This window comes from Moschus berezovskii, chromosome 1 (assembly GCF_049115385.1).
Source record: "Moschus berezovskii isolate FMDL1 chromosome 1, NW_MosBer_1.0, whole genome shotgun sequence".
Lineage (NCBI taxonomy): Eukaryota > Metazoa > Chordata > Mammalia > Artiodactyla > Moschidae > Moschus > Moschus berezovskii.
The window spans coordinates 22,251,088-22,276,111 of NC_142460.1; positions in this window are offsets into that span (position 1 = coordinate 22,251,088).

Genomic DNA, 25,024 nt, shown 5'->3' on the forward strand with positions numbered 1-25,024 from the left:
GGCCCCAGAGGAGGAGCTCACGGTTCGTTCTCTTTCCTCCTCATCTCTCCACAAGCTTCTTAGCTTCCTCCTCCCGCCTCTGCTTCCTCCTCCTCCCGTATCTCCTCCTGCTTCCCTGCTCTCTGCACCATCTTCTCCCTTTCCTCTCTGTCTTCTACTTGTGGACATATGAGCTTTTCTCCAGCACAGTTTTATTTCATTATTATTTTTAAACTTTATTTTAGCTGTGCACGGCAGCACATGGGCTTAGTTGCCTCTAGGCAGGTGGGAGCCCCAATTGTGGATCAAACCCACGTCCCCTGCATTGGGAGATGGATTTCTTAACCCCTGGACCATCAGGGAAGTCCCTCCAGCCCAGTTTTTAAAAAATCACTGGAATCAAGGTCTCTAATGCTTTCTTAGCTCTCTTTGCACTTTTTCTGTTGGGATGTGCTGCTTGCTTTAGCAAAGGTGAAAGCTCCGAAGGGTGGTCAGTTATACTGAACTGTGCTGTTGAGGTAATCCTGGATGTTACTGCTCCGCACCAGGCATTCTAGTTTGTATCTAGGAACTCAGGGAGAGGCACAGAGCACACAGGAGAAAGCAGGAAGAGAACATATTTTGATGATGATGGAAGCAGCCTCTCCGAGACTAACAGCCTCTTTTGTCTAAAGTATTACATTGATGGTTTGAAGTCAAATTTTGTTTCTTCCCTCGCAGCTCAGACGGTAAAAGAATCTGCCTGCAGTGCAGGATTCTTGAGTTGGGAAGATCCCCTGCAGAAGAGAACAGCTACCCACTCCAGTATTCTTTGCCTGAAGAATTCCACGGACAGAGGAGCCTGGCAGGCTACAGTCCATGGCGTTGCAAAGAGTCGGATGAGACTGAGCGACTTTCACTTTCACTTTTCACAGTTAAAGGAAAGGGTGCGCGCAGAACCCCTCAGCGCATCAACGGAAGAGTCAGACCAAGCTGGGTGACGGCATCTCTTACTGACAACGTGGGAGAACCTCCTCACCATAACAAGGCAAACTTCCCTGCAGGTGTTCCTCAAAGACCATCCATCCTGTCGAAGCCTATTTCCACCTCGCTTCCCTACCTTTCATTGTCAATGTTTGTTTTTGTTTTGCAGGTAATATACATTTAAATCAAGCCAGTATCAGGGAAGAAAAGGAGATATATTGTTTCCTTATAACTGATCTAGACTCCTTAACTCCCTCCTTCTCTGTGATCCCTTCTTTTCCTCTAGGACATGTTCTTTGTCCAGAATTCTCCACATGGAAGCCAAGATTGCCCCCAACAGCTCTCAGTTTACACTCTTGATGGCTTATAATCTAGGGGAAAAGGTCATTCCCCGAAGTGTTCCCCTAGCAGAACCAGAGGGGAGATTCTGATTGGTCCAGCCAGATTATGAGTCACAGCTGAGAAGCCCATCTCTCAGCCAATCACAGTGACGCAGAGAATGCAGTGGGCTGGGATTGGCCACTGAGCGTCACTGTGCCCACCCACCTGCTGCAGGTGGCGTGTAAGAATGAACTCTCCTGCAGTCAGATGGGATGGGTTCTCGTTAAGAAAGAGTTCCCAGTACTCCAAAATGACACCCCGGATGGCCCTCCCTTCTCAGTCTGTCCCGTGACTCCACCCTTCCCCTACACGTTGCCGACATCTGCGTGGCGGACTTTTGTGGCTGTAGTGAGTCCCTTTCTCCCTTTTAGCAAGCCCAACCAGGCCCGTCAAGGCTGAACCCATAATGACCACTCAGAAAGCGCTTTACGGGTTCTTCGGGGAGCCGCTGCAGCACTGAAGAAGCTTCACAAGGGCGGCAGAGCTTTTGTTGAACTGAAAATAGGTATCCTAGCTATCTGACTTCATCATGCCTACATGGGACTCTCTGCTGGTCAAGGCTTTTTAGTTGAAAGGATCAGACAGACAGGCGAGTTAGTGCAAGTGACAAGGGGGTGGACTCTGAAGAGTGGAGACTATCTCCTAGAACCCAAGAGCAGCTGGATCCAGGGAACACGGGAAGACAGGGGCCCTGCGATGAGCCCAGGCCCGCAGGCGCTCTGTCCCTTCTGCCCATCTGCTCTGTGCGCCTCATCTCAGCGGCTGCGGGTGTCCGATCGCTCACTGCTGTGCTCCGTGGGAAAGACGGCGGTCCAGCCTGGCCTCTGCACTTTTTAATTCCTGCTCCCACCATGAAGCCATGTTCTCTGGGCCTCTTTGCTCGGGTTTCTAGCGGGGGAAAAAGACACATCTGGTCACTGAGCAGCCAACGTGTTGCTGTCCTTGGGCATCCCCCACCAGTCTGGCCGTCTGTTCACTTGGGTCCTGTGGCACGCACACCGTTGTCAAAGCCAATGGTGGGAGCGGGTCTCAGAGGAGGGGTGTGGGCTGAGCAGTTGCCCCCCAATTTGCCTCTTCTGAAGACTTGGAGCAGCTGTTTCACCGGCTACTCTTGTTACAGCTGAGAGACATAAACTGACTCATGCAAAGCCGTCCAGCCCGGGAGAGGTGACTGGCGTGTCTGACTGCTGTTTGGTTACTTCTAAAGAAGAGGGATGCCCAAAGCCCTGAGCAGGGATTAGCTCTCTGAGGCCGTGAGGCTAAGGGACAGGTTCCAGGAACGGGGCTGGACTTCAGGGGCCCCCATGATGAGCACTGGATGTAGACCCCAGAGTGGAGAAGAGCGAACACCTTGAGATTGGAAGGGCCTTAGTGGCCTTCAGGGAAGCAGGTTCGAGGGGTGTTGGGAACATGATGGAGTTAAGGGGAGGTGAGAAAGGATGGTAGGAAAAGGAGTAAAAGGGAGATGCAGATTATGAGAAACTACAAATGTTGAAGCCTTGGTCCGTGTTCTGGCATTATGGACTGTGCTTTCTGCTCTACTGTGTGATAGAATGTTCCAGACTAGTGGCCTGTCCAATCATTAAGTTAAAAATGAGCGGAGGGAAGTCCTCAACATGGTGCTTAGGTAAGCATTAAGTCTGACATACTTCAGAGAAACCAGGAAGTATGCGGTCAGTAGGATTTGGATTGAAAAGGTATCTGAGATAGAATAAAGTTCATTATTAACACAAGATTGTTAACCCAGGCAAAGCCTTTTTCTAAGTTGTAGGGGATTATCTTATTTTTTGTGATATTAAATGAATTTTGCCCTCCAAAATTCTTCATCAATTAGGAATATTCTTAGCTGCTCATAATAGACAATCTAAATGAATAATAAGAAACATAATAAAATATACATTTAATAAACTAGATAATACACCTCTGTCTCAGCGATAAAAGGCTGGACAGAGGCATGTACGTGTACAGAGATGGCTCAGATGATCATCCATGTCATCCAATATTCAGACTCTTATTTTTTATTTCACCCTGGTTGACTTCTCATTTGTGTAACAGTTACTTACCTCATGGTCACAATATGGCTGCCACAGATCTGAAAGAAAGGAGAAGAGAGGCACCGGCAGGCTGTTTTCCTACATTTGTCTCTTTAGTTCAGTTCAGTTCAGTTCAGTCGCTCAGTCGTGTCCGACTCTCCGCCACCCCATGAATCACAGCACGCCAGGCCTCCCTGTCCATCACCAACTCCCGGAGTTCACTCAAACTCATGTCCACAGAGTCGATGATGCCATCCAGCCATCTCATTCTCCGTCGTCCCCTTCTCCTCCCGCCCCCAACCTTTCCCAGCATCAGAGACTTTTCCAGTGAGTCAACTCGTCGCATCAGGTGGCCAAAGTATTGGAGCTTTAGCATCAGTCCTTCCAGTGAACACCCAGGATTGATCTCCTCTAGAATGGACTGGTTGGATCTCCTTACAGTCCAAGGGACTCTCAAGAGTCTTCTCCAACACCACAGTTCAAAAGCATCCATTCTTCGGCGATCAGCTTTCTTCACAGTCCAACTCTCACATCCATACATGACCACTGGAAAAACCATAGCCTTGACTCGACGGACCTTGGTTGGCAAAGTAATGTCTCTGCTTTTTAATATACTATCAAGGTTGGTCATAACTTTCCTTCCAAGGAGTAAACGTCTTTTAATTTCATGGCTGCAATCAGCATCTGCAGTGATTTTGGAGCCCAAAAAAATAAAGTCTGACACTGTTTCCACTGTTTTTCCATCTATTTCCCATGAAGTGATGGGACCAGATGCCATGATCTTTGTTTTCTGAATGTTGAGCTTCAAGCCAACATTTTCACTCTCCTCTTTCACTTTCATCAAGAGGCTTTTGAGTTCCTCTTCACTTTCTGATATAACGGTGGTGTCATCTGCATATCTGAGGTTATTGACATTTCTCCCAGCAATCTTGATTCCAGCTTGTGCTTCTTCCAGCCCAGCATTCCTCATGATGTACTCTGCATATAAGTTAAATAAGCAAGGTGACAATATACAGCCTTGACGCACTCCTTTTCCTATTTGGAACCAGTCTGTTGTTCCATGTACAGTTCTGACTGTTGCTTCCTGACCTGCATACAGGTTTCTCAAGAGGCAGGTCAGGTGGTCTGGTATTCCCATCTCTTTCAGAATGTTCCACAGTTTCTTGTGATCCACACAGTCAAAGGCTTTGGCATAGTCAATGAAGCAGAAATAGATGTTTTTCTGGAACTCTCTTGCTTTCTCCATGATCCAGCGGATGTTGGCAATTTGATCTCTGGTGCCTCTGCCTTTTCTAAAATAAGATGGTAGGTATTGAGAGGGGGCATCAGAGGGCAAACACACTGAAATTGTCTCTTTAATCAGTAAACAAATTATCTTTTTCAAAAGCATGCCAGCAGTTTTCCTTAAGTATCAGTAAAGAGACTAGGAAACTTGGCTGGTATATTTGCAAGACAAGTTGGAAGTCCATCAAAATGGATTGGTATTCTTGCCATGTTTAGCTCAATCGTGATCTAATTCCTAGGGATGTGCCAGGGTTGGCTGCATTCCACCTGAGCAAAATCCGTGTTCCGATATCGAGGAGGAAAGAGTGGAAGGCCACCAAGAACATCTGTCCTCTCTGCTGGTGACACTGTTTTCCTAGTAGGTCTCCTCACAGTGGAGACAAATAATGCTGAAGGTTTTGCACCAATGGTAGCTCATGTATTGAGTTAAGGTGACTAAGATTGGGAATAAGTCACGTCTCAACACAAATCTCCAGGGAAGACGTCAGAACGCCAACTTGCCACTTACCCTGAGTAGCCTGACTTTGCGGATTGAGTGCTCTGCTCTCTAGTAAAAGAGTGGTTTTTAAATGCCATGTCTTACTCTTGGTTCACACGAAGGGCTTTGATCCACAACAAATATGCTGTTACTCTGTAACATGTCATGAGTGTCACCACTGCTGGTTTTTTAAGAACGGAAGTGTTACTCATACCCTCTAATACTATTTGCTGGGGGATTGCTCTGGACGAAGTATGCCTCACTGGGCCTGATTTCTTTCCTCCTCATTTTCAAATTCATATTTACTACTTAGCAAAGAATGTGTAATTGAGAAATTTGTTCACTTCAGGGTTCTTAAAAAGTTAGCTGATTCATCAACATTAAAAACCATAGGAGTCACGTTCAAATAACTGAATATGTTTCAAAATCTAGCAGTTGCCCAAGCACGTGCTCCCAGGGGCTGGAGGCCTGGTGAGAATCTGGGCACATCGAGGAACTTGTAACATGTCCAGTGGCCTTGAGGGGATTTAGGCTGAGTCTGGACAGATCTTCTGCTTTAAAAAAAAAAAAAAATCCAGAAACCTGAATTTTGAAGAATTCTCTCAGTTTTTTAAAATATTGGCAACAAAGTCTCAAAATTTTAAAACACTGAGGGAGGAGGAAAGGGCAACCCACTCCAGTGTTCTTGCCTGGGAGATCCCGTGGACAGAGGAGCCTGGTGGGCTATGTAGCCCATGGGGTCTAAAAAGAGTCAGACCCAACTTAACAACGAAATGATGACAAGAAGAAGAATAACAATATCCAGATGTCAGCGTAAAAAAGTAGTTCTAGGTGAATCTCTCTGGAGTCCCTGAGAGAAACACACGCAAAACTAGAAGAATACGACTTCAAACATCGGCTGCCCAAGATTTCTGCAGGAGACACACTCACAACCAAAGTCCAGGAATGGCAAAGCACCACAGACAGACAGGAAGTTTAACCCTCCTGAGACTTCAGTATGGAACCACTCAAATCAATGTGTTTGACATGAGTAAGCAAAAACAGAAACAGCAAAAGGGACTGAGGGCTTCCCTGGTGACTCAGTGGTAAAGCATCCGCAGGAGACATGGGTTCCAGCCCTGTGTCAGGAAGATCCCCTGAAGAAGGGTACGGCTACCCACTCACGGGCCTGATTCAGTGAGAGGGTTGCTCCTTTCCCACATCAAGAGGAACCCCTCCTTTGATAGGTAAGATCATGGAATCCCAGGGCAGAAAGGGAGCAAACAGGACTTGGGGTGCTCTCTGGACCACACAGGTGCTTGCTTCATTGAGACGTTAGTGGCTTCCCCAGGTGAGCAGAAGCTCAGGTGGACTCTGGGTTCCCCTTCAGGATGGGAGAATTTTCTCCTCCACTTGCTGGGAAGTTGTCCAATGACAGCTATTAGCCTTCTTCAGAAGCTGATTTCACTCCAGAAAGTGGCCTTCACAAGATCCATCCAATTCTCAGGGCAGCTGGTATCCAGTGAGCCTTCCCTCTCCCAAGCACCCTGCTTCGTCCTGAAGGGCCAGCCCGGCTCTGAGCTCTCCCCGAGTGGGCTGGGCCCTTCCTTGAGCCTCCACAGCAGCAAGATCGCACCCCCCATGCCATCCAGGCCAACTCCTCCCCAGAGGCTCCTGATCCCCAGGCTCTCCCAGCAGGCTAATCCCTAAAGCAGCTCCTGCCTCCCCTGGAAGATGCCCCATGACACTTAGCTCCTCTCTGTCTCCTTTCTGTGTCCCAAGCAAGTGTATTTTACCTTTTTTTTTTTTTTTTCATTTTTGGCCACGACACATGGCATGTGGGATCTTAGTTCCCCAGCTAAGGATGGACCCAGTGCCTCTTGTGGTGGAAGCATGGAGTCCTAACCCCTGGACTGCCAAGCAAGTCCTGTGGTCGGTATACTGTTTAGAAGCTTTTTTCTTTTCTTTTTAAAAGATTTTTAGTTACTGCTTCCAAATCGGGAAAGAAGTACCTCAAGGCTGTATACTGTCACCCTGCTTATTTAACTTCTATGCAGAGTGCATCATTTGAAACGCTGGGCTGGAGGAAGCACAAGCTGGAATCAAGATTGCCGGGAGAAATGTCAATAACCTCAGATATGCAGATGACACCACCCTTATGTCAGAAAGTGAAGAGGAACTCAAAAGCCTCTTGATGAAAGTGAAAGAGGAGAGTGAAAAAGTTGGCTTAAAACTCAACATTCAGAAAACAAAGATCATGGCATCTGGTCCCATCACTTCATGGGAAATAGATGGGGAAACAGCGGAAACAGTGGCAGACTTCATTTTGGGGGGCTCCAAAATCACTGCAGATGGTGACTGCAACCATGAAACGACACTTGCTCCTTGGAAAGAAAGTTATGACCAACCTAGGCAGCTTGTTAAAAAGCAGAGATATTATTTTGCCAACAGAAGTCTGTCTAGTCAATGCTATGGTTTTTCCAGTGGTCATGTATGGATGTGAGAGTTGGACTCTGAAAAAAGCTGATCACCAAAGAATTGATGCTTTTGAACTGTGGCGTTGGAGAAGACTCTTGAGAATCCCTTTGTCTGCAAGGAGATCAAACCAGTCAATGGTAAAGGAAATCAGTCGTGAATATTTATCGGAAGGACTGATGCTGAACCTGAAGCTCCAAATATTTTGCCTACCTGATGGTGAAGAACTGACTCATTTGAAAAAATCCTAATGCTGGAAAAGATTGAAGGCTGGAGGAGAGGAGAAGGGGACAACAGAGGATGAGATGCTTGGATGGCATCACTGACTCAGTGGACATGAGTTTGAGTAAACTCTGGAAGTTGGTGATGGACAGAGAGGCCTGGTGTGCGGCAGTCCATGGGGTTGCAAAGAGTTGGACGCAACTGAGCAACTGAACTGAACTGTTGTTCCATGTCCAGTTCTAACTGTTGCTTCCTGACCTGCATACAGATTTCTCAGAAGGCAGGTCAGGTGGTCTGGTAGTCCCATCTCTTGAAGAATTTTCCACAATTTGTGTGATCCACACAGTCAAAGGCTTTGGCATAGTCAAAAAGCAAGATAGATGTTTTTCTGGAACTCTCTTGCCTTTGATCTTGGCAATTTGATCTCTGGTTCCTCTGTCTTTTCTAAATCCAGCTTGAACATCTGGAATTTCATAGTTCATGCACTGTTGAAGCCTGGCTTGGAGAATTTTGAGCATTACTTTGCTAGCGTGTGCTGCTGCTAAGTCGCTTCAGTCGTGTCCGACTCCGTGCGACCCCAGAGACGGCAGCCCACCAGGCTCCACCATCCCTGGGACTCTCCAGGCAAGAACACTGGAGTGGGTTGCCATTTCCTCCTCCAATGCATGAAAGTGAAAAGTGAAAGTGAAGTCGCTCAGTCGTGTCTGACTCTTAGCAATCACATGGCCTGCAGCCAACCAGGCTCCTCTGTCCATGGGATTTTCCAGGCAAGAGTACTGGAGTGGGGTGCCATTGCCTCTTCTGGCTAGCATGTGAGATGAGTGCAATTGTGTGGTAGTTTGAGCATTCTTTGGCATTACCTTTGGGGTTAGAATGAACACTGACATTTTCCAGTCCTGTGGCCACTGCTGAGTTTTCCAGATTTGTTGGCATATTGAATGCAGCACTTTCACAGCATCATCTTTTAGGGTGTGAAATAGCTCAACTGGAATTCCATCACCTCCACTAGCTTTGTTCGTAGTGATGCTTTCTAAGGCCCACTTGACTTCTCATTCCAGGATGTCTGGCTTTAGGTGAGTCATCACACCTAGAGTTGTTGGAAGAGGGTGTTTGCTATGACCAGTGTGTTCTCTTGGCAAAACTTTATTAGCCTTTGACCTGCTTTGTTTTGTACTCCAAGGCCAAATTTGCCTGTTACTCTAGGTAGCTCTTGACTTCCTAATTTTGCATTCCAGTCCCCTATAATGAAAAGGACATCTATTTTGGATGTTAGTTCTAGAAGTTCTTGTAGGTCTTGATAGAACTGTTCAACTTCAGCTTCTTCAGCATTACTGGTCGAGGCATGGACTTGGATTGCTGTGATATTGATTGGTTTGCCTTGGAAACTAACAGATCATTCTGTTGTTTTTGAGATTGCATGCAAGTACCATCCAGGTTGGCATACTGTTTTATGCTCATATATTTTGCTGTTTTGTGTTTTCTCTTTAGAATAAAGGTTAGTGTTTATTACATGAAACAATTATTCCTGTTTTTTTTTTTTTTGACCAGGAGGGATTATTTTGTCTTTTATTAGATGGCTGTGAGAAATTACTTACAGGAGAGGGGTGGGAGGGAGGCCCAAGAGGGAGGGGAATATATGTATATTTATAGCGGATTCATGTTGTTGTATAGCAGAAACCAGCACAACATTGTAAAGCCGTTATCCTCCAGCTAAAAATAAAAATAAAATCATTCACAGTGAAGAAACAACGATAATGTCTAAGCTCTTTATTTCCAATCGGGAATTATCTTAGATTGGTGACTAGGGGAAAAATAGTTGTGAACCTTTTATATTTCCATCAGCTGTCCAAAGAAATAATATAGATGTAATAAGGAAATATATGGGGGAAGACATTTGGGAAAATCATTTGCAATAACAGGTATTTCCAAGAGCCTGGAATGTTGCTTCCTATATACCACAAGTTTTGAGATGATCAAAGCAACACTTGTTTTAGAAAGAAAAAAAGAATAAAGTAAATGCTGAACGGAATGAATGGTGCAGCTATGGAAAGGAACTTACAGACAGAGCTGAGTCACAGACATGGAATGATTCGGAATATTCAGAGCCCTGTGAGCAAAGGGGACTTTTTCCAAGCTGTGACATCTCTGCCTCCTGCCTGGGGCTCCCTCACCCTCCCTGGGGCTCCTACACGTTTTTGATTCTAAAGCTGTATAATCATGATTGTCCTTCACTCTCAGGCTTTTAAAAGAAACACTTTTGGACGTCTCCATGACACATTTTCCCCTTTCTTTTCAAAAGGAAGAATGGAAAGGCTTCAGAGGGGAGAAGATACCTTTTCAGTGACCCTTGGAACCAAGCAAAGAATTCAATTCAATCCAACAAAGGGTGGCTCAACTGAGAAGACTCAGCCAAACACGATGGGCAAAGGGTGTTGGGTGATGATTCTGAATCCCCAGCTGTTGTGTTTATTCTTCACCTTTCAGAAGACGTGGTATGAAGCTGGTAATTGCTATGGACTGACTGAATTGTGCAAAACCACCCCCCACAACCTGCCTGTGTTGAAGTCCTAACACTCAGGACCTCATTGTGACTCTGGAGATGGGGCCTCTGAAGAGGTGATTCCACTAAAAGGGGGACCTTAGTGTGGGCCCTAATCCTGTAGGACGGGTGTCCTTATGAGAAGAGATTAGGTCAGAGTGCGAGGCGCCAGGGATGCTCACACAGACAGGAAGGACCACGTGAGCACACGGTGAGAAGGCAGCCCCCTGCAAGCCCAAAGAGGTCTCAGAGGACAGCAGGCCTGCCCACAGCTTGATCTCAGGCTTCCAGCCTCCAGAACAGCGGAGAGAATCCGTTTCCATTGTGTCAGCCAGCCGGTCTGCGGTGCCCGGTTAGAGCAGCCCCAGAAATGAATACAGCACAAGTGCAGTGCACACTTGGGAAGCCAGACTCTAAAACCCCACCAGAGACACCACTGTTGCGACTTCACAGCAGCCCCCAAAGGGCTTCTTGGGTTCCAGCATGGAAGCCGGGTGCTGGCTCCTGCCACAGGCTTGTTCTTGTGTAGTCCCTAAGTTGTGTCTGACTCTTTGTAACCTCATGGACTGTAGCCCACCAGGCTCCTTTCTCCATGGGATTTCACAAGCCAGAATACTGGAGTGGGTTGCCATTTCCTTCTCCAGGGGATCTTCCAGATCCAGGGATTGAACCCGCATCTCCTGTGTTGGCAGGCAGGTTCTTTCCCACTGAGTCGCCAGCACTGTCCTTCCAGCCTGGCGGGCAGCGTTTAACTCTTGCTTGACCCCTTTGCCTCTTTCACTGTGCCCCTTGGAAGTCTGGGGAAGCGCCTTCAACCCCAGACGTAGCACAGCACAGAGCAGGCAGTCTTAAATGCTGGTTGAATCAGGTACTCAGTCACTCAGTTGTGTCCAACTCTTTGTGACCCTATGGACCATAGCCCACCAGGCTCTTCTGTCCATGGGATTCTCCAGGCAAGAATACTGGAGTGGGTTGCCACGCGCTTCTCCAGGGCATCTTCCCAACCCAGGGACTGAACCCAGGTCTCCCGCACCGCAGGCGGATTCTTTACCATCTGAGCCACCAGGGAAGCCTTACCGCTGCTAAGTCACTTCAGTCGTGTCCGACTCTGTGTGACCCCATAGACGGAAGCCCAACAGGCTCCCCCGTCTCTGGGATTCTCCAGGCAAGAACACTGGAGTGGGTTGCCATTTCCTTCTCCAATGTGTGAAAGTGAAAAGTGAAAGTGAGGTCAGTCAGTCACGTCTGACCCTTAGCAACCCCACAGACTGCAGCCGACCAGGCTCCTCCATCCATGGGATTTTCTAGGCAAGAGTACTGGAGTGGCTTGCCATTGCCTTCTCCGTTACAGGAGGTAATTAAGGTAAATGAAGTCATAAGGGTGGGGGCCTAGTCCATTAGGGCTGTTGTCCTCTAAGAAGAGGAAAATGGGCTTCCCTGGCAGTCCAGTGGTTAAGACTCTGCATTCCAAGTGCAGGGGCCTCGGGTTTGATCCCTGGTCAGGGAACTAAGATCCCACGTGCCACGTGGTGTGGCCAAAAAAAAAAAGAGGAAGAGACATCAGAGATCTCTCTCACTGTGCACACAGAGGAAGGGTTGTGTGAAATCACAGTGAGAAGGCAGCTGTCTGCAAGCCAGCGAGAGAGTTCGCATCAGAAACCAACCCGGCCAGCACCTTGAACTTCTAGTCTCCAGAACTGGAAGAAAATGAATTTCTTTCATCTATTTTAAGTGAAAATAAATGTGTCAGTTACCCCATCTATACTATTCTGTTAATGGCAGCCCAGGATGACTAATACAAGGGCAACTAAGCACAGAGACATTAAGTAACTTGCCCAAGGTCACACAGCTGGCAAGGAACAGAGGCAGGATTCGTCTTAGGGCAGAATCTCTGCTATTAACCACTAGACTCTGGCTTTAACTGCTGCCTCTCTAGGCAGTGTGTGTGTGTGTGTGTGTGTGTGTGTAAGGGGGCGGGGGGGCGGGAGGGCATCACCATCATGTGGATGGAGACATCTTATTCTGAGGGGAGAGGTTGATTTCTGGGGCTCCACTGCACCAGTCTGCTATCCCGTGAAGCCCTGGTGACTTGTGCTGAGGCTGCATGGCCAAGCTCCAAGCGTCTCTGCATACCCTTCAGTGAGACTTCTGCAGAATGGAGAAGAAATGCATCGTCTGAGGTGGGTGGAGCTGCATACATGGGCTCCAGCATGTTCTGTCTATTGTACGTTGCCCAGGTCCTGGAGGCGTGGGAAAGGCTCTGCCAGTTTCCCACCCACACCCCCAGCACCATCCCACCCCCACCCCCACCCTCACCATTGGCAGCAACCGTGAGTATTGTCGGTAAGTGAGGAGAGACTCTCAATAAGCTTCGATCTGGTAAGTCATCCAGAGACCCACCACCATACAGTTGGTGTAGTTTGTTTCAAGAAATGCCTTTCTTCTTTCCCATGTCTTGGGTTGGCCAAAAATTCATTCAGGTTTTTCCCTAACATCTTATCCAGTAGATTAATTAAAGATTAGGCTGGGGAGACTTGCCTTGGAGGTCCAGTGGTTAAGACTCTGGGCTTCTACTGCAAGGGGCCTGGGTTCAGTTCCTGGTTGGGGAACTAAGATCCCACATGATGCATGGCCAAAAAAAAAAAATCAGGCTGGGGCAGTTGGAGGTGAATAAAAATCAAGTTGGTTTTTATTTGGAGACCTGAGGGTGCATCTCTGGTAAGTTTTATTTACTGATTTGAAGAATAGTTGATTTGCAATGTTGTGGTAATTTCTGCTGTACTGCAAAGTGATTTGGTTATACATGTATATACAAACACACATTCTTTAAAAATTTTTTTTTCATTATGGTTTATCATAGGATATTGAATATAGTTCTCTAAGCTCTACAAAAAGACCTTGTTGCTTATCCATTCTACGTGTAAAAGCTTACACCTGCTAACCCCAACCCCTCCCCTCGGCAACCAGTAAGGCCTTCTCCAGGTCCATGATTCTGCTTCTGTCCTGCTCCATGTTTTCACTCTCAGCTCTTGCCCCTCATTTGGAGGAGGTCTTTGTTTCCCTCTTCGGTTGTCCCCTTGCCTTGAAGTTTCTGAAACGCTCCACAGTCTCTTCCCTCCTGCCAATTCTGCAGAAGTGTTCTCGCTGCTCAGAGCCTGTTCACAGCCAAATGCGAGGGTTTCTCCGCAAACTGCCATTTCAGTGAAAACACAGAAAATAAAATGCAATCAAGCACATTACAGAGGGGAGGCTGTGATGAGGCCTGGCCCTGCCTCTCTGACCTTGAGTTTCTTTGTGTTGGTTGGGCTGGTTAGTTTGCATATTGAGACTTCCTTGGTTTTTTTTTTCTGTAACTGATGGCTTGTCATGACTGAGAAAATGTCCTGGCTTCCTAAGTCCTCTTCTGAACCCCTTTTCACCCCCTCTCCCTACATCTATCCTCAGGGAAGAGAGACTCGGTTAAACAGATTCTTTTACTAAGAAGTTACTTTACATATTGTCATTCCTCCCAGATGATGCATTTTCCCACAGGGCTGATGTTTCCTTGACACCGTGTGCACACAAATCGCCTGAAGCTTTTACTGTGCTGTATCTTTGGGTTCAGTGTGTCTGGGATGGGGGCCCCCCGAGCCCCCATTTCTGACACCAGGTGGGGATGTTGCTGCTGGTTGGCTGGCCACACTCTGAGTAGACAGGCTGTAGACGGATACCGAATAGTTTTAAGGGACTCCACTGGGATGGGCATTAGCCGGGGTTCTCCAAAGAAGCAAACCAACAGGGGATAGCTAGATATGGACGTACTCAGACGACCCCATGGACTGCAGCCCACCAGGCTCCTCTGTCCATGGGATTCTCCAGGCAAGAATACTGCAGTGGGTTGCCATGGCTTCCTCCTGGGGATCTTCTGGACCCAGGGATCGAACCTTCATGTCTTATGTCTCCAGCACTGGCAGGCAGCTTCTTTACCACTAGCACCACCTGGGAAGCCCATAGATACATGAAGAGATTTATCATAAGAAAGTGGCTCAAGTGACTATGGAGATTTGTAATTGGCAAGCTGGAGGCCCGGGAGGGCTGAATGTGTCGGCTTCCGTCTGAAGGCCAGCAGGCTCAGGCCCAAGAAGAGCTGAGGTTTCAGTTTGAGTCTAAAGGCGGAAAAGACTGACGTCTCAACAGGCCTCATCAGGCAGGAGGAATTCCCTCTTCCTCTCAGAGGGGTCAGCCTTCTGGGTCTACTCAGGCCTTCAACTGATTGAGCGAGGTCCACCAACATTAGCAAGGGCAGTCTACTTTCCTTAGTCTACTGATCCGAATGTGGATCTCACCCAAAAATCACCGTCACAGACACACCTAGAGAAATGTTTGGCCATGGGCACCCCCACGGCCTGGTCAAACGGACACATAAGAATGCTCACAGGCTGGGAGCGTGTGTCCTCCTCTGGGGTCTTCACGGTCCCTGGGCTGACCTGGCTCATCTTGGAATTCTCTAATGACAAGATCCAGGCAGACCCGCTTGTGAGCTGAGTGTTCATTGCTGCACCGCCTCTCCAAGCTCTCAAGGGCATCTCTCTGTGTAATATGAATACCTGGCCAGGCCCCATCCATTCTGACAGAGAAAGGACAAACGCTGCTTTACATTTACGTGCAGCGCCTTTGTTTCATGACACTGAGTGCCTTCTGTGGGAAAGGTATCAGCTGAGGGTCAAGGAGGACCCAGGGCAAGACACCCTGGGGTGGCAGGGGTATGGAAGGGACGGGCTACTCAGTATGTGGGGCCAAGAGCAAAACAAGGTTTCAGTTTCATTGCTCACAAATTTAGATCTTTCAAGACAGCAATAGCAGAGCAGTGAACCAAGTGTGGGGCCCTTCTGAGTGCAGGACGCTGTGGGAGAGCACGGGTCATATGCCCATGAGCGGGTCCTGGGGGCTGGGGAGGAAACAGTATGGTGGCGGGAGGGGAGGGAGAGTCAGCTTCGGGGCCAGATGGAGACGCAGGGTACTGACTTGTGCTCCTCTTGTTTCCCGTTGTCCTTCTCTTCGACCCCCTCCCTCCCGCCTTTTCCGCCTCTTCCTTTTCCTCCCCTTTTCCTCCTTTGGTTCCTTCCTGCAAGGCAGGTTCCGAAATCATATACCACTTTCAGTGAGGTAATGTGCTCATCATCCACCCTATGTCTCATTCCACAGATAATTATAAGCTAAACCAGTTTGTGTCATTTTTATGTGATTGCACGTTTCCTTTTATTTGTTATTGATGTACCCACTCCAGTATCTTCGCCTGGAGAATCCCATGGACAGAGGAACCTAGCGGGCTACAGTCCATGGGGTCGCAAAGTGGCGGACACGACTGAAGCGACTTAGCACATGGTTGATGTACAATATTATATTAGTTTCAAGTGTACAACGTAGTCATTTGGAATGTACACAAACGACACACAGATCGCTCGCCTTGGTGAGTCTAGTAACCTTCTGTCCTCACACAAAATCATCACGATTTCATTGACCATGCCCCCTGTGCTGTACACCAGCCCCCATGGTTCATCTGTGTCGTAACTGGGAGTCTGTGCCTCTCGATCCCCTTCACCTGTCTCACCCAGCCTCTCCTCCGTGCTAGCCATGCCTGTGCGCTAGCAGTCTGCTTCCGCTTTGTTTTTTAGACATATGAACAAAATCATACAGTAATTGTCTTTCTTTGTCTTATTTCACTTAGTACAATATCCTTTAGGTCCATTCATGTTGTTGCAAATGGTGAGATTTCATTCATTTTTTTTTCAACCGAGCAGTATTCCATTGTATATAGATACCACATCTTCTTTAAACATTCATCTATTGAGGGACATTTAGTTTGCCTCCGTATCTTGGCTGTTGTGAACAGTGCTGCAGTGAACATGGGGTACCCATATCTTTAAAAACCAATGTTTTCGTTTTCTTATGTCACTTTTAAAATTTTGTTGCACCGGTGGCTACAGTCAGAATCCTATTTTCTAAGGCTGCTGCTCTGCGGTTGGAGGTTGGATGGCAGTCCAAAGTTAGGAGGCCCTTGTAAACACTCAGTTTGGCTTTTAAAGTGGTTTTCCAGCTATTTCTCAACATACACCATAAAGCTCTAGAAGAGTGACTTTCAAAAGAAAACCATCCCAAGAATGGCTTACTAGGAAGAGAGATTCTGCTTTGTCTGACCCTATTGTCAGCACCTTGGTATTCATTTGTGACCTGGCTGATTGGTTAGAGAAAAGCTCAGGAAGATAAAAAACAGATGTCCCTGCCAGTAAGATATGACTAACTAGAATTTTCTGATGCTAGTTTTCAACTCAGACTGTCTGCTAATCTTTGAGGCAATCTGTTGGGTCAAGGGAGTTCTTGGTAAGAGATTGAGGGTGACTCAGAGCAAACTCATCAACAGCTACTTTGGAAACCAGTGACCTCTTTCCCCTGCTTGCTCCCCAAGTAAATGATAAGTCAACCAGTAAGTTGTTTGTGGATAATATTTCTTAAAAAAATTTTTTTATCATTATTTATTCAGCTTTTTACTGTGGTGTGTAGCATGAGCAGTCTCAGTTCTCTGACCAGGGGTTGAACCCATGCCCCTGCTTTTGAAGCATGGAGTCTTAACCACTGGACTGCCACAGAAGTCCCAAGACGTGTGTGTGTTTAATAAACTGCCTCACATCCTTTTTAAAAGAGGCCACTCACAAATAGATGACAGAAAAGAAAGTAAGTGCCAAAGTCTTCATAGTAGGGAACACAGGAGGCTAATTCATTCATGCTGTAAATATTTACCAAGCAATTACTTTGTGCCATACACAGTTCCAGACATCAGAATTACAGCAGGAAACAAAACAGACCTCAGCTCTGCCCTCTGGGAACATGTTTGAATGGAATGTGGAGGTAGAAATGGGCTACGTGGGGCTGCCTAGAGAGGAGGGTACGGGCTCATCTCTGTGGTTTAGATATGGGGAGACAGTGGTGCTAGAGGAGACTTGAGAGTCCCTTGGACTGCAAGGAGATCCAGCCAGTCCATCCTAAAGGAAATCAGTCCTGAATCTTCATTGGAAGGACTGATGCTGAAGCTGAAGCTCCAATACTTTGGCCACCTGATGCGGAGAACTGACTCATTGGAAACGAGTGGGAAAGACTGAGGGCAAGCGAAGGGGACGACAGAGGATGAGGCGTTTGGGTGGCATCATTGACTCAATGGATGAGTTTGAGCACACTCAGGAAGATAGTGAGGGACAGGGAGGCCTGGCGTGCTGCGGTCCACGGGGTCACAAAGAGTCGGACACGACTGAGCGACTGAACAACACAACAAGACAGTGAGGAGGATTACTTGCTGTGACTCAGTGTGTCATATGTAGCCTCACCAACCTATTAGTGGGGCTTTTAGTAAGTGATGGGGAAGAGAACGTTGACTTGTAGTTGAAATCAGGGCCATGAACTAGAAATATAATTTCTGTGGGTTCTTTTATCCTAAACCCTTAAGTCTGCCTTTGACCACTCCATTTTTATTTTTTTTTATTGCCAGTGCTATGTTCTTCTCAGATGTCAACAGTGCCCTCAGGACATGGGACGCCAGATGGCATTTGTCTGTATTTTAATCAAAACGCCCTGTTCTCTTTGCCACGGTGTGAAGCAGCAGGAGTTTGTGCTGAGCAGAGACAAGAAGTGATAGAGAAACCTGTAGTAACTTTGCAGGATTTCAAGGACAAGAAATGCACCCAAAGGCTAGGCCAGCCCCAGTTCCAACTTCTGTGATACCGCCACGTTTGTGGAAGCAAAAGCTGTCAGTCAGTCCCAAGCTGATTCTGCAGGCAAAGTCCGAATGAGGTGCGGAGGTGGCTGATGGAGACAGTCATCTGCAAAAAGACCCAGATGGTGGTTTCCCAGATGGTAGCCATCTCCCCTTTACGGGCAGGGCTAAGCATTTCTCTTCTACTGGCTCACTCAGGGTTTTCAACCACTTAATGTTATTATCCCATTTTCAAAATGAGGCAACTGTGACTCAGAGTTCAGTTAACTCAGCTAAACCCAACAGCTACCTTTTATGAGTGCATAGTAGGTGCTGTGCGTGACCACTTTTTGATCCTTGTGGATTAGGTGGTATTACTCCTGCTTCACAGAGTGAAAAAGTGAGCCTTGCGAAAGATTAAACAGCTTGCACAAGGCTCCGGAGGTGGAAAGCGGTGGAGCCTGGATTCAAACCAGGCAGTCTAACTCCAGGGTTCTGCCTCTGCACCGCTTTTGGGATTTCTTAGGAGCAGAAAGAGCTATGCCCAGGACAGTCTGATGGCCTCTCTGAGGACTCGTCTGAGGCTCATCTTGCAACCATGTTACCTCCTTAACAGGAGGGCCATGATGGCAGTAGACCTCAGTGAGGCGCAGAAGAGATAAGTTTGCAGGGGGAGGGGGGTCACAAGAAACAGAAACTCACTATATTATTTAAATATAATTTCAGCTGCTGTACCAGAGACCCAAGTATCAGAGGCACAATAAAGCAAAAATTTCTTTCTGTGACATACAATAGTCTTGGTTTTAGTATATAAGTGTGTGTGTGTGTATACACAGCTGGGCTTCCCTGGTGGCTCAGATGGTAAAGAATCCGCCTGCAGTGTGGGAGACTTGGGTTCAATCCCTGGGTCAGGGAAAATCCCCTGGAGAAGGGAATGACATGGCTACCCACTTGCTTGGAGAATTCCCTGGACAGAGGAGCCTAGCGGGCTGTCCCGCCAGGACTCATGAGGTTGCCAAGAGTTAGATATGACTGATCGATTAATACTTTCATATATCTATATCTATATATACACACACATTTTTCTCATATATATATGTTCTCCTTCCATGATGGTGGCTTGTAATAGGTTAAGAAATTGCTCTTCCCCTGGAATGAAAAGCTTCACAAAGGAATGACTCTCCATTGAGAAGCTTGGGTAAGTTCTTGGCTGAGATGAGGTTGTTCTTTGAAAGGGTATCATTTGGAAAATCTTTCAAACATCACTCAACGTTCCTGCAATACCCATTATGGGACCTGATGGACATATCACTCTGAGATCTATGGGGCTGACCAAAAAGTTCGTTTGAGTGTTTCCATAACAGCCTATAAAAACACTCAAACCAATTTTTTAGCTAACCTGATACTATCCTGATGGTGGATGGCATCACCGACTCGATGGACATGAGTTTGAGCAAGCTCCGGGAGTTGGTGATGGACAAGGAAGCCTGGCGTGCCGCAGTCCACGGGGTCACAAAGAGTCGGACACGACTGAGCTACTGAACTGAACTGAACGGATACTATCCTAATCCTTCTTCTCAAACAAACGTTTCAGAAACACTTTGGATCTTTAAAACTCTTGCCTCTTTTTTGCGCCTCTATAATTCATTGATTCAATATTGTTGTTGCTGCTGCTGTTGGGCACCCCAAATGTGGCAAGCATGGTGCTAAGCACTGGGATGAGCAGAGAGCAAGATGGCTAAGAATCTGGGTACAGTGGAGTGCTGTGCTAGAGAGCGTAAGCAACTGGCAATGTCAGCCTCTTTTAACACAGGGGTTGGTGGGAGCACTGTGGGTGGGAGGTGTGAGTATATGACCTTAACTGGATCCATCAGGCTTGGAGTGTCTTTTAGACTGTATGCGCCGTAAGTTGGCCAAAAGTCTGCTGCATGAAGGCACTGGCCGATAAGCTGGGATGTGTAGAATGGGTAGGAATCAGTCAGGTGAAGGGAAAGTGGGGGAGTGGGGTGGGTTCTGGGCAAAAGGAAGAGACCCAGAAGTAGGACAGCAAAATGAGATTTATCTGTTCAGAAGGATGATTCCGCAAAGTGGGAGAACAGATGTCAGGAGGCAAGGCCTGGGGTACGAAGAGATGGGAGGCCTTTGACGTGGTCAGAGAGAGGATCCAGAAGACTTCATGGATGTAGGTGTAGGCTAGAATAGACAGGAGTTTCCTAGGTAGCTGTGTGTGTGTGTGGGGGGGGGGGGCGGTAAAGAATCCGCAGATGCAGGTTCCACCCTTGGGTCAGGAAGATCCCCTGGAGGAGGAAATGGCAACCCACTCCAGAATTCTTGCTTGAAGAATCCCATGGACAGAGGAGCCTGGAAGGGGTTGCAAAGTTGGACAGGACTGAGCAGCTGAGCACACAGAACAGATGGAAGAAGGAGGGAGGAGAAACGATAACTTTGAGTTTTTCAGTTCTGTTTTGCCTTCTAAAGTTAAGTGAAAGTTGCTCAGTCGTGTCGTACTCTTTGTGACCCCATGGACTGTAGCCTACCAGGCTTCTCCATCCATGGAATTTTCCAGGCAAGAATACTGGAGGGGGTTGCCATTTTCTTCTCCAGGGTATCTTCCCGACCCAGGGATCGAACCCACGTCTCCTGCATTGCAGGCAGACACTTAACCTTCTGAGCCACCAGGGAAGCCTTCTAGGACACAGGCAATTCTTTTTTGCGGTTTAAGCCCGGGAGCACAGGCCTTCCCACTCCCTCAGGGCAAATGGGTCCTCTGAACCAGGTTGTAAGGGATAGTCAGCTCGAGTCTTTGTTCTTAACGGCGGTGTCCAAGCTCTTAAGATAAGGAGGAAGCACTGGCGGGTGTGGGGAAGACATTGCCTTAGAGGCTGCCGGCGACCGGGTGTTGTCTCTCCTCACAACCTTGCGAAAGGTAAAGGGCAAATGTCGTTCCCGGATTTTACAGAAGAGACCAGGAGTGTGTGAACTCAGCTCTCGAGTTGCGTACTTCACAATAGGTGTCTGCGAGCCTGTGATGTCGAGTGTACCTGCTGGCCAAGGTGAGTCAACCCGCTGAGAGTCCTGCGCTCCCCAGGATTCGGTTAAGGCCACCGTGCCCTACCTGGAGCTTGGTTAGCGCCTAACACCTCCAGCCTCCACAGGAAGGGATTAAGTTAGGGTATTTTTTTCTTCCTCTCGTATAAAAGTTCCCGCTCCCCCCTTGAGTCAGGCACACGCGTCCTAAGCCAGACCACGTGTCGCAGGTACAACTTTCTCTTTTTAGTTTTTCTTTGGGTGGGCTCTTTCCCTCCCCCGTCCCTCTTTCCTCTCCGCCTTAGGTGGCAGGAAAAGCCTTTACCTCGGACCAATCCCACCGATGCCGAGCCGCGCGCGCGCCCGCCAACCCGAGCGCCTTCCCTCCACGTCATTGGCCACCTCCACCTATGCACAGTGACAGGCAGCACCGCGGACCTATGGAGGAAGGAGGCGGAGGCCTCTCGGCCCTCCCAGGGCTGCTTTGTTAGGGGCTTCCTCGCCGTTCCCCGGCCTCCTCCTCCGCGCCTCCGCTCGCCTTCCCCTCCCCTCCTCCGGTCGCGCCGCGGGAGCCTGGTGAGAAGGCAGCCTCTGTGCGCGCGCGCGGGTGCGAGCATCTCTCCAAGCTGCGCGCGCGCGCGCGGAGGGGAGGCGATGCCGCCCGGGTACCCAGCGTGCGCCTGCTGGAGCGCTGGAGCCCAACTCCGAACGCCCCGCTCCTGTATCCGCCGCCTCTGATTGGCCGGCTGGAGGCGGAGCGATGGTCAGGTGGCCCAATCGGAGCCTGGTTTCCCACGGGCATCCGTGGCCCCGCCCCCTAAAGCCTCCGGCAGAGGCACCGTGACGGCTCCCATTGGCGGACCGCGCAGGGGGGCCCGCTCCGAGCGCAGCTGGGCTCTCGCAGCGCCGCCGCCGTCGGGCGCGCAGCTCTGCAGCGCGGCGAACGCCTCGGCGCGCCCGCAGCCCCCCGGAGCCCGGCGGCCCCGCATTGTCCCTGGCTCCGTGGCCGAGATCCTGGACGAGCGTCGGGGGGTGAGTACCGCGAGCCTGGGGAGGGAGAGCTGGCTGGCTGGCTGGCTGGCGCTAACCGGGAGGGGACGGCGATGAGGACGCCCGGAGCCCCTCTGCCTGTGACGGGCACGTTCTGACCCCAGTCTCCCCGCTGCACATTGGGGCTCCCGGCGGGTCCTAGCTCCCCCCCGATCGGGCTTTGCTCGTATTGTTTTCACGTTTCCCACACTCGGGGAGGGAGGTGGGGAGCTGGAGAGGGAAGCAAGGGAGACATCCATCGCTCGAGGGAGCAGTCCGGAGGGAGACGGGCAGTGGCGCCCAGGTGCCTGGCGCCGAATGGAAGTGTCAGTGTCCAGGCGTTGGCATTCGGTCTTCCCGGCAGCGGGAGGTCAGCGCTGACCTGCGGCGACGACGGCACTTTGTATGTGTCGGCTGATTTTTTTTTTATCAACTTCGGGGAGGGCGTGCGTGTGCTTGCGTGTGTCTCGTGTGTGTGTTTGCGTCCCTGACTTGTGCACCCCGCCAGGCCTGGGTTTTCCGCGACGCTGACTGGGCGCTCACCTTTGCGATCGCTGCTACGCTCGGGACCCGACTCGTGGGGCGGAGAGCCTGGGGGATCGGCACACAGGGCCGGGGAACCCCGGTGGACCCGGGAGCAGACATTTACGCGGCCTTCTGCGCGCGCGCAGACAATGACGGATCCGGGAGCGGGATCCTGGGGTCTGTGCATCGGGTCCCCGCTCGGGATCGCGGTCCCGCCTCGCTCCCCTACGGGCCCGGTCGTTCGGATGCTGCTGCGCCGCGCGGCTCATCGCCCAGCTGAGGGCCCCGCGTGGGGCCCCGCTTTTGTTTACAGACCTCGCTATTGGGCAAGAGCCTCGCGCAGCGCTCCCCCGGCCCCGGCCGCTGCCGCGCGCCCCCTCCGAGCTAGGAGAAGTTGGTGCATGCTGTCAGGTGACGCCCCCTCCCCAGGCCTTCTGGTTGAGATGCTGCGGGGGAATAGACGCCCAGACGGCGCCTTCGTGCCCTGTCCCCGCTGCGCACGGCGCTCCCAGGCCCCTTACACCAGAGGCCCTCTCAGTTTGGCCGCCGTCGGGGCGCTGATGGAGCCAAGCTCACCTCCCTTCCAGTAGCATCGTCTGGCCTCGTCCCCGAGCCGGCCCAGGTTGATAATGAGTCTCCCTCTTCCTGCATGTTGGCAAGTCTTGAAGGACGCGCGAGCCCTTGGGGACGCTGGCCAATCGGTGCCCGTTTCAGTAGTACCCACGCGGCCCCGCGGAGCAGCTGTGGGGCATTCCTGAGTCAGAGCAGTCCGGATCGGGTTACCCACGCGTGCTGACTTGGCATCCACTTTGTTTGAGCTGGAGCAGATTGAGAGCCTGAGCACTGAGGTTAAAAAAAATACAAAACAAAAAACCTGGCTTCTAGTGCCTGCTCAGCGTCACCCACGAGCTGGGTGATCTGTTCCAGACCGAGCGACTTTAGTCTCCTTGAGTCTCAGTTTCCGGGTCTGTAGAATGGGGATAATGAGTGTCCACGTTTGTGGGGGCGGGGATTAAAGGCCAGTATAAATCAACTGGCAGTTACGCCAGAGAAGACCCTGGAATAATATTTCCCTGTTAGAGCGAATCTGCTGCAGAGGATGGCCGCGCATCTCTCACTCTTGCTGCAGTTCTCCAGTCTCCCAACTCCTGTTTCATTTTAAAAAGCGTGTAGGATCGCCCTTGTGAGCTTCAAACCGGGCTTGTTTTACTTGACCTTAGATTTCACTCTACTTATCTAATCCCTTAGGGCTTTTTTTTTTTTTTTTTTGCATTTCCATTAGGTTTTCTTTTTAAATTTTTTTCCCCGATACCTTTTAGTTGTTTCTCCTTCCTTCCTTCTTCCTTGAGGTTATGCTGTGACCCAGGCCTGTGTTTGGAGGAGGCAACCTTGTCCAAGTGGGAAGAGTCTGCTGCTGAACCAATGGCTGCTGTGCAAAGTGAATAATACCCGGATGGAGGGAGGTTTGAACAAAGAGATACCTGGAGGCAGGGAGGAACACTTCCTGGTAGAAGTGAAATTTGAGCTGAGTCTTGTGGCAGAAGTTTGTTAAACAGCTAGTTTCTGGAACGTGCTCTTTTGTACCCTGCCATAAAGAGTTCTGCCAGCCAGGTTGTCTTGGAGGGGTAAACACCGAAGTTGCTAGGTAATTATCTTTGCATGGAAGATAAATATACCTTAGGAGGAGGCTGTTGTCTGACTCGGGAATGTGGAAGAGGAGAACTGATTTCATTGAGTATCTGCAAAATGCTGTCAATGGGTTTTGATTTGTTTTTCCTCTGGTCCACCAGCTGAGCGCTGCTGATTTCCTCCAGGCGAAGAGACAAGCCGCTGTGTACAGGAAAAACAAAAACAAGGGAAAACCTGTCCATAATCAGATGAATAAGTAGTTTGAAAAAGACAATCTCGGGTTTGGCTACAGAATAAGATAATGGAAAAAAGAATGCTTCTGGTTTCAACACTCTTTTGCCTGTTGGGGTAAATTATTGAGCTGGGTGCCATAACACCTCATTTGAATGTAGTTCCCAGGGGCCATTACAAGCAAGCAAGCAAACAAACAAACAAAAACTAAGGGTGGGGGAGGGACTTGCAGGTTGTCCAGTGGGGGCAGAAGCCCACAGGGAATGTTCCCCACAACCTCTGCCCCCGGGGCCTGCCTTTGTCACCCTAAGCAGATATAGGAGTGTGGCATTATTGCTAGATGCCAAGGCATAAATGTTATAACCCATTTGAAGTTCCACTTGCAGAAATGATTCTGACCCTTCCTGCACTTGTTCTGGGAATTCTCTGGTCCTTAGGGATGCTTGAAGGCAGCTTTGCCCCCTGCTGCTGTCTGGGGCTCAAACCAGTGGGGGGCCTAGAATTTAAAGGGAACGCGTGGTTAGGAG